Source organism: Grammomys surdaster, unplaced genomic scaffold (genome assembly GCF_004785775.1).
Source record: "Grammomys surdaster isolate TR1022 unplaced genomic scaffold, NIH_TR_1.0 126118, whole genome shotgun sequence".
Lineage (NCBI taxonomy): Eukaryota > Metazoa > Chordata > Mammalia > Rodentia > Muridae > Grammomys > Grammomys surdaster.
In genome coordinates, this window is record NW_021620926.1 from 7331335 (window position 1) to 7339934 (window position 8600).

The following is an 8600-nucleotide window of genomic DNA, read 5'->3' on the forward strand; positions in this document are numbered from 1 at the left end:
AGAGAGAGAGAGAGAGAGAGAGAGAGAGAGAGAGAGAGCTCAATTTTCCAATTAAGGGCAGATTCTGAGGGGCAGGAAATGACTACTCAAGGTGTGATTTAGTGACAGAAAATCTGCCTGGCATGCACAAGGATCCTGTTCAATATCCACCAAAGAAAGAAAGAAAATTGAGACATCAGTTACAGCTGATGCCTTCCTTGTGATTTCTTTTCCCTCATTTGGTTCTTGGGCCACCTGGGAACTCTCAGAGGCAGCTATAGAGTCTTCAGTGTCAAAACATCCACATTTTCAAGAACATCCAGGACTTGAAACTGTGGTACCTCTTGGGCCCATTCCATCCAGGCAGCAAGCCCTTTCCTGGTGATGCCCACACCTCCTGGTGAGGCTGGCCAGTGTTTTCTTGCTGATGCAAGGCAGAATTATCGTGGGCCAGTCTGGCCTCATGCCAGTATTTTATGTCTGCAGGTCTTTGTTAAAAATTACAAAGATGGATGGTTTTACCTTGGACCCCAGGTAAATGCCATCATGTAATTAGGAAAATACATTTTCCCTTACACTCTGAAACCATGAGCCAAAATGAACTCCCTTCTTGTCTTGGGTGTTCTATCACAACAATGGCAGAAGTGGCTATTACAGCTCCCAAAACCCAAAGCTCATCTCCTTTCCTGTGCTCTGCTAGAGAGGCTCCTTGCTTCTTTTCTGAGTCTGGTTGAGTCATGTCTTTTGGAAGAACATTGGCTAGAAAGAGAATAGGAACTCAAGGGAGATCCTGGTGAGGGGCTAGCCACAGGAGGCCACTGACTGGTCTCTGTGGAAACAAACCAACAAAATTCCAGAGGTTTCCTAGGTCATCTCTAGTCCAGCTGTCATCACTGAGGACAGGACTAACATCCTCAAGGATGGCTTCCCACCACAGTCTCACATATAACATTCCCAGTCATTTGTATGCTGCTTTCCAATGAACCTCAGATTCTCCTGCCTTCCTGGAAGACTCAAGTAAAATCAATCCTCACGTTTTTACCTAATGAGAAGATGGTAACGAAGTCATAATTTTAGCAAGCTGGAATTCTGGGAGAGGTGGTAGTGGGGTAACATAGGCTGAGATCCTACATGGAGAAGAAAACTTAGAGCAACTGATTCTTATTTCCTTTCCTTTTAATGTGAAAATAAGAAGCCCAGAGTAATATGACAAGGAGAAAAATAATGTTCTGGGTGCTCTGTAACAGAAACAAAAGCAAAGCACCACATATCCAATCTCTAATGTCATTTTATTACTTTTCCCTAGTTATTATTGTTTATTTATTATAAATGAGAGTCCTATTGTCAGAAAACCCTTTTGTTGGGACTGGGTGGTTGTACCACCCAGTATTATGTGATTACTGTTCCTCTGGAAGATGTGAATTTTGTTCCAAAGCCACACATTAGTCCAGTCACAAGATTGTGGGATGCCCCTCCTCCCAGCCTCTGTGAGCACCTACCTTTGTGTGTATAGACCCATTCATAGACACGTACACATGATCAAAAATAAAATATACTTTAATAAAATAAAGGCCCTTTGTCATACTAGCCCACCAACTAATAGTTTCCACAACATAATTACCAATGTCCAGACATTTTAAAGACCAAAGGGTTAGGAACAACAACAAAAAATAATCCATCCTTCTAAAACGACGATTTTTCTTGAGGCTCTCTACACGGATGGAGATCCGACTCCCTGTCATAGCAAACGACCTCTCTGAGCACTTGCATCACACTAATTGATCTTTTAATTGGTTCAGTCAACACTAGAGTCTTTGCACACAACAGGGACTAATTGCTACAAGCAACTGCAGCCGCTGGCTCAGTGCTGAGAAGACAGACTGTCAACTGCCTAGAAGAGGCAGCATCGACCTTGGCGTAAGCTACACTGATGGACCCTGTGGTCTCTGCCAAGAGCATTTATCTAGCAATGTACAAAGCTAGTTAATCAGAATGAGTGGTCACATGAGTTCCTAATTTACATGTGTTTCTTTCATAATGAGATATGATACCCACTGACTAGTTTCTTTATTCCATCAACATCTCTTGTATCACAAAACCTTAATCTGTTCCCTTATTACCAGATGTGTTTGTTCATATTGTCCTCTCTTCAGGATACAGTCATCCAGGAGGAAAACCTCTAGATAGCACCTGCTGTTGTGTTGTGTTGTGTAGTATTGTATTGTATTGTATTGTATTGTATTGTATTGTATTGTATTGTATTGTATTGTATTGTATTGTATTGTATTGTATTGTATTGTATTTGAACTACGACATTTTCCAGTTGCCCTAAATCAAGATAAAAGGTTTCCTCCTAAGCACTGCATTTGAGAGACTATTTTTTTTCTTTTAATACTGAGTTTGGGAACTCATCTTGGTTAGCTCGACTTCTAAAGTATGTTCAAGTATCTTTTAGAGAAGTATTTGTCTGAGTTTTAATTGTGTGTCTCTGTGTTTGTATGTATGGCTGAGTGCTAATATCCATGGAAGTCTTAGGTGTTGGATCCTCCTCCCCCCAAGGAGCTGAACTTACAGGCAGGTGTGAGCTGCCCACTGTGGGTTCTGGGAGCTGAACTGGAGTCCTCTGTGAGGGTAGGAGGCACACTAAAGCACTGTGCATCTCCCCAGCCTCCAGAGTGATCAGCTTAAAACTCATTCCTCTATAAAAGCATGCAAGTTGAGGTCTTTAAAAAGTTGGGTCTTCACTGTTGACATGTAAATTTGCTGCTACAACCCTACACACACACATACACACACACACACACGTGGGGGAAGGAAGAGAAGGAGAGGGAGAGGGACAGGGACAGAGAGATGGAGACAGAGACAGAGAAAAACACACAGAGAGAAAGACACAGAGAGGCAGAGAGAGACAGAGAGGCAGAGAGGCAGAGAGAGAAGAATTTAAAAGAATATTTAAAATGTATTCTGGTTACTTATGCATCCAGTACTTAAAATTTCTTCAAAATATTTAAAATCAAAGCACTGACCATTCTGAGGATGAGCAGGATTGGATGCAGACTGCTTTCCATACTCTTTAAAAATTGTGTCCACAGAATGAGTGCCTCAGGAATCAGCCCCAGTGGGCCCTCCCCATTGCCATGTTCTTCAGTCATCAAAACTGAGAGCTGCTGTATCTCTTCCCTTTCTGCATCAAGCCTCCGGTGTTTTGTTACAGCAATGGAAAACTACAGCACTTGTTAGTAATCCGTTGCTATTAGCACTACCACCTCCCCTGCTACCGCCGCATCTGCTCGTGCTTGGTGTCTGCTTCCCCATCTCCTCTTCCTTTATATTTATAGAATGTGCCTCACATCGCCAGCTTTGTCGCTGCTTGCTGAAGGATGGGATGGGAGCCAGACCTTGTAGAGGCAAATTAGACTGCACAGATGCAGCCCTGAGGATGCTGAGATCACCGAGGTTTCTGTGAAGAGAAACCAGCTGACCCAGAGTGTTCTGGCCAAAGGGAATATCCTCTTTTACAACACTGTATGCAGGTGCTGTCCTGCTGAGCTTGAGTAATCCTGGCAGTTTCAATTATTGTTTCATAGAAAACATACCCAGATTGACTGGGGAGAGCAGTCTGAATGTGTAAAAATGTTTGTTTGGGGAGCGGGGATGGGGATGTCTGTCTCACTCATTCTTACTGTGTGTTGGATTACAATGAAATCTGAGGTAAATGATTCACATTTGTGTGTGTGAATATGTGTATGCAGCACATGTGTGTTTGTGTATAGGCGTGTATGTACATGTAGGTAGAAGCCAAAAGATAGCTAGGGTGTCACTCTTCCTTAGGTGACACCTGCTTTGGTTTTTGAGCTAGGTCTGTCACTGGCCTAAAGCCGACAGATGAGAGTGAGCTTGCTGACAAGGATCCCCCAGAGATCATGTCTCTATCTCTTCATCACTGGAATTACATTCCCATACAAGCTCCGGAGAAAAGTTATTTCAATAATGAAGTTGCAAAGAAGTAAAGTCCATGCCTGGGTTGTGTGGCTTCCATAGACTCTGTGTCCCAAGTATGATGCTCAGATGTCACTTGAGGTAAGTTATGCAGCCCAAGACCTGTGCACTTGCCTCTGATGCTAAATTGAGATTCCCCTCAAATTTCACAGCCTCTTTGGGAATCCACAAACATTCTCTGGAGTGAGGGTGGTCAGGAGAGATGTCACATCTGGGTACCCTCTCCTTTCTCCTACACTCTTGCACTGGTTATGCCTTAATCAGCTGGGAGTCACCTTCAAGGACAGTTCTTAGGCACTCAGTCCTGTACTGTAGGTGGAAGCTATTGAAGCCAACATGTCTACAAGGCTTTGGACTTCCAGAATTGGACCTTTCCCTCAGGAAACTAGAGACCAAATACTGCCTAGATGAAGATGCACTTGGTTGGACCACAAAGGCTTCTGCAGAAGGCACCAGGAGTCGGGTCTCTGATGCAGAAGAACTCTGAGATGACAGAGGGGATGCCAGAGCTGAGCCGAGCGTCTAGACATGGAAAGGATGAGATATGCTTATGGAGCTCTGAAAGAACTTGCCTCAGCTCTGGCTCAATGCCATCTGCTCCGAAGTATCTATTTGAGGCTTTGTTTCCCACCTCTGAGCACACATTTAAATTTATAATGGATAAGAAGTAGAAAACTAAATTTATTCCACAGCCAACATTCTTGCAGTAAAAGATAAGAGAGACAGACTCTTTGGAATGACCACATTCAGCACATGAAAAAATGGAGGGATGGAATTCCTAGGCCAAGTTGGTGTAGCTCAAGCAAGAAGAAACATTGTCTGAGAGACAAGTCCTATGAATGAGGTATGAGGCAGAGACACATTAGTGTCTGGTACCTTTCCTGTGGGAGGAGAGGAAGAGAAGAAGAAACACGGAAAATGGAATTATTTTTACAAAAACCACAACAACCAACCAACACAAAATAGCGAGGTGGGGGGTGGGGGGTGGGAGGCGGGGCACAGGGGAAAAGAAACATCAGGAAACAATAATGTTGAATTACCTCCCAGGGGAAAAGATGAGAAAGTAGGAGAATATTTTTATAAGTAAACCTCTGTTATATTTTAATTTTGAAAGACATGTTGATGGATCTCATATTCAAAAATAAAACAGAAGCAGTAAGAATAGAGGAGGAGGAGATGGAAATATTAATGCCTAAACAAAGTGAAAACAAATGAAAATAATTCTATCTGAAATGAGTGTCAGACCATGGTAAAGGAAGATAGGAAAGAAAAGGTTGTGGGTGGAGGGATGAAAAAGAGACAACGGAGAGAAAGTTTGCAAAGGGGAGGTAGCGAGAGGAACAGAAGTACCTGAGGATCAGGGGTCTGACTACAGGCCTCCATGTGGGAAGAACTGAATAGATTAATTTCTTGTGGTGAGTGTAGATAAGGATGCTGTCTAACTGAGTTAGACATCTAGACGGACTGAGTAAAGGTGTAGAGACTGATACTGATGAAAGCCAGAGTTCTCACTGTGGGAAACATCATACAAATCTGTCATGAGGGAGATGAGCAAGAACTCTGTAGAGGTGAACTTGGGTTTCTAAAACATGTGTGCTTACATAGGAATATGTGTGCCTCTTTGTTAGTACACCACACACACACACACACACAAAACACACACACATACACAATACACATGCAACACACACATATACACATACACACATATACACCCATACTTACAGACACACCACACACAGATACACATAACACACACACATACACACACACACACACACACACCACAGATACATACACGTATACACATACATAAATACACATACACACTATCTGTCTACCAAATGAGCAAAGAAAGGAAACAAAATAATTTCGCCAACAGCAATCCTACCAAGCACAGTTAGGCTCGTCCTAGCTCATCAACTAAACTCTGGAAAGATTGGATGGAAAATTCTGGAAATAGACAATTCATATCAAAGGCCTAGAATAGGCCATAGAATAGCCTAATGAAATTTTGTATTACTCTGTCCTGTCCCGTCAATGAGCAAGCATACCTTAATTCAGTGTGTCCACATTGTACAAGGTACCTGCCCAGCAGTCCTTTAGGAGCCATCTTGGCTGGAAGGTCAATTGCATGCCTGGGATTTGATAGTATGTACAATATTCTGCCATCCATTAGAGATCTTGAAATGTATCGTTTAGAGACACAGAGGAATTACCAGGGATACCGAGGGATTACTATATTCAGATCTTGATTTTAGGACTATTCCCCATTCAAGAGTCTATAAAGAAACAAAAAATTCCAGGGCCAAGGAATGGTAGAGACACAAAGATCTACAAAAATAGGGCTCAAAATAAATGAGAGTTTGTCAGAGGGACACAGTGGCCACCCACGGGAGCTCCTGTTGCCAGATCAAGACAATGTGAATACCAAAATAACAAGTGAAGAACAACTGACAAGGACAACTTTATGAACAGACATGGAGGGTTGGAGCCCTGCTCAAACACTAAGATCTTATAAGTGAGAGGAGGTGTGGATGTCAAGTTGAAAAAAAAATGTAGTTTTACAATTTTAACTCAGATGATTTCAGGAAAAATCACCAGCAGATACTAAATGCAAGAGGTTACTAAATATCAAAGTATTTATGTGACCTTAAAATGTCACACCACTGTTTATTAGATGCAAAGCAGATTTAAAGAATCAAGATCCCTTAATTAGATAATCAATATTAATATCAACAAATAGGGTCATAGAGTGCTCCCAGATATAGAACCCAGGAAGGGATACACAAATCCACGCATAGTATGTCTGCACAGAGTGTATTACCTGAAGCTATTTGCAAGGAAACATCAAAATGTCAGATTGAAAGCTGTGTGTGTGTGTGTGTGTTTGTGTGTTGACTTCAAAACAGTGTCCTAAAACACAAAGGAAGCATGAAAAAAAAACTAAACAGAGGAGAGCCAAAGAGACAGGGCATGCTGGAGGGAAATACTCTCACAGCCTGTCAACAGACAAAATGAAATACAAATGAGAGATTAGATAAAATGTTTTATCAATGTGAACGTTACGGAGGGTTCTAATCAAACATTAGTTACGTAAAAGAATGTCCAAAGGAGAATTCAGGCATAAAAGGCCATGAGATATAAAACCAGCCTAGATGGTTCAGGAAATTGATGAGTACACATATGTGTTTATGCATGTGTTTGTATGTGTGTGTCTATGTGCTTGTTTGTGTGTGTATGTGTGTGTGTCTGAGAGTGCATGTGTTTGTATGTGTGTGTATATGTGTGTGTCTGAGAGTGCATGTGTTTGTATGTGTGTGTATGTGTGTTTGATTTTTGTGTGTGTGTTTGAAAGTGCATGTGTTTGTATGTGTGTGTCTGTTTGCTTGTGTATGTATGTGTTTGATTTTGTGTGTGTGTTTGTGTTTGAGAGTACATGTGTTTGTATGTGTATGTCTGTGTGCTTGTTTGTGTGTGTATGTTTGTGGTTTTCTGTGTGTGAATGTGTCTGTGTGAAACAAAGGGAAAGTACAAGAATAAACAACTGCTAACACTGCATTTGGAAAACCCATCTAACACCTTCCTCCTGTAACTTGTCTTTAAATTTCAAATTATTATACTCAAATAAGGAGTTGGAAATTGATACTTGTATGAACTGGATCTTTAGATGGCTCCATTGGCATGGCAAAACAGATGTTGCTCGGATGTTCTCTGATACACACACATGACATGCACACACACAGGTATACACACCCCTATGCATACACCCCCATGCACATGCACAAACATACACACATATACAAACACACACATGCAGGCCCTCAGACACACATACACACATGCACACAGGTCCTCACACAGACACACATATGTACACCCACACATACCCCCACACATACATGTACAGATACACACAGATACACACATGTACACACACAGGTACACACACACACACGTATATACACACACACATTTCTAATGTTACAGACAGGTTAGTCCTCTAGAAGTTTGATTTTCTCAGTGTCCTGTATTAATGGCCCCATGAGAATCTCTCCAAGTGCCTTTCAAGATCCTGCCGATCCCAGCACTCAGCTCCCTAATACACAGGGTCTGTAGTGGCCTGGGAGTCTCCATTTGTTAAAACCTAGACAGGTGACTGCACGGGTGCCTATTATACACACCTCTTCCTATTGCACTGTCTCTGTGTTTTAGATCATGTTCAAGCCATTTATCCCCCCACCCTCACCCTGGGAGCATCATGCCCTTCACAGACCACCTCAGCCCCAAGGGCTGCCGCCACCTCATCCACACCTGCCCAGGGCATTGCAGGTACAGCTTTGAACTTCTTTCTCCTCTACATCATTCTTCCCTCCAGCCTATGACTGTCTGTAAGCTGTCAAATGTCATCTTTTCATTTCTGATCCCAGCTACCTGGGAATAAAACCTGTGCTATGCTCCGTCTCCACGCTTAACTACAGATGAGTGGACCTCAGCCGAGGCCCTGTCATCCCTCTATCCCTCTAGGCCCCTCTGTGATCCTAAGCATGCTTAGAACATTCTTCTTTCTTGCTCCTCTCTCTCTCTCTCTCTCTCTCTCTCTCTCTCTCTCTCTCTCTCTC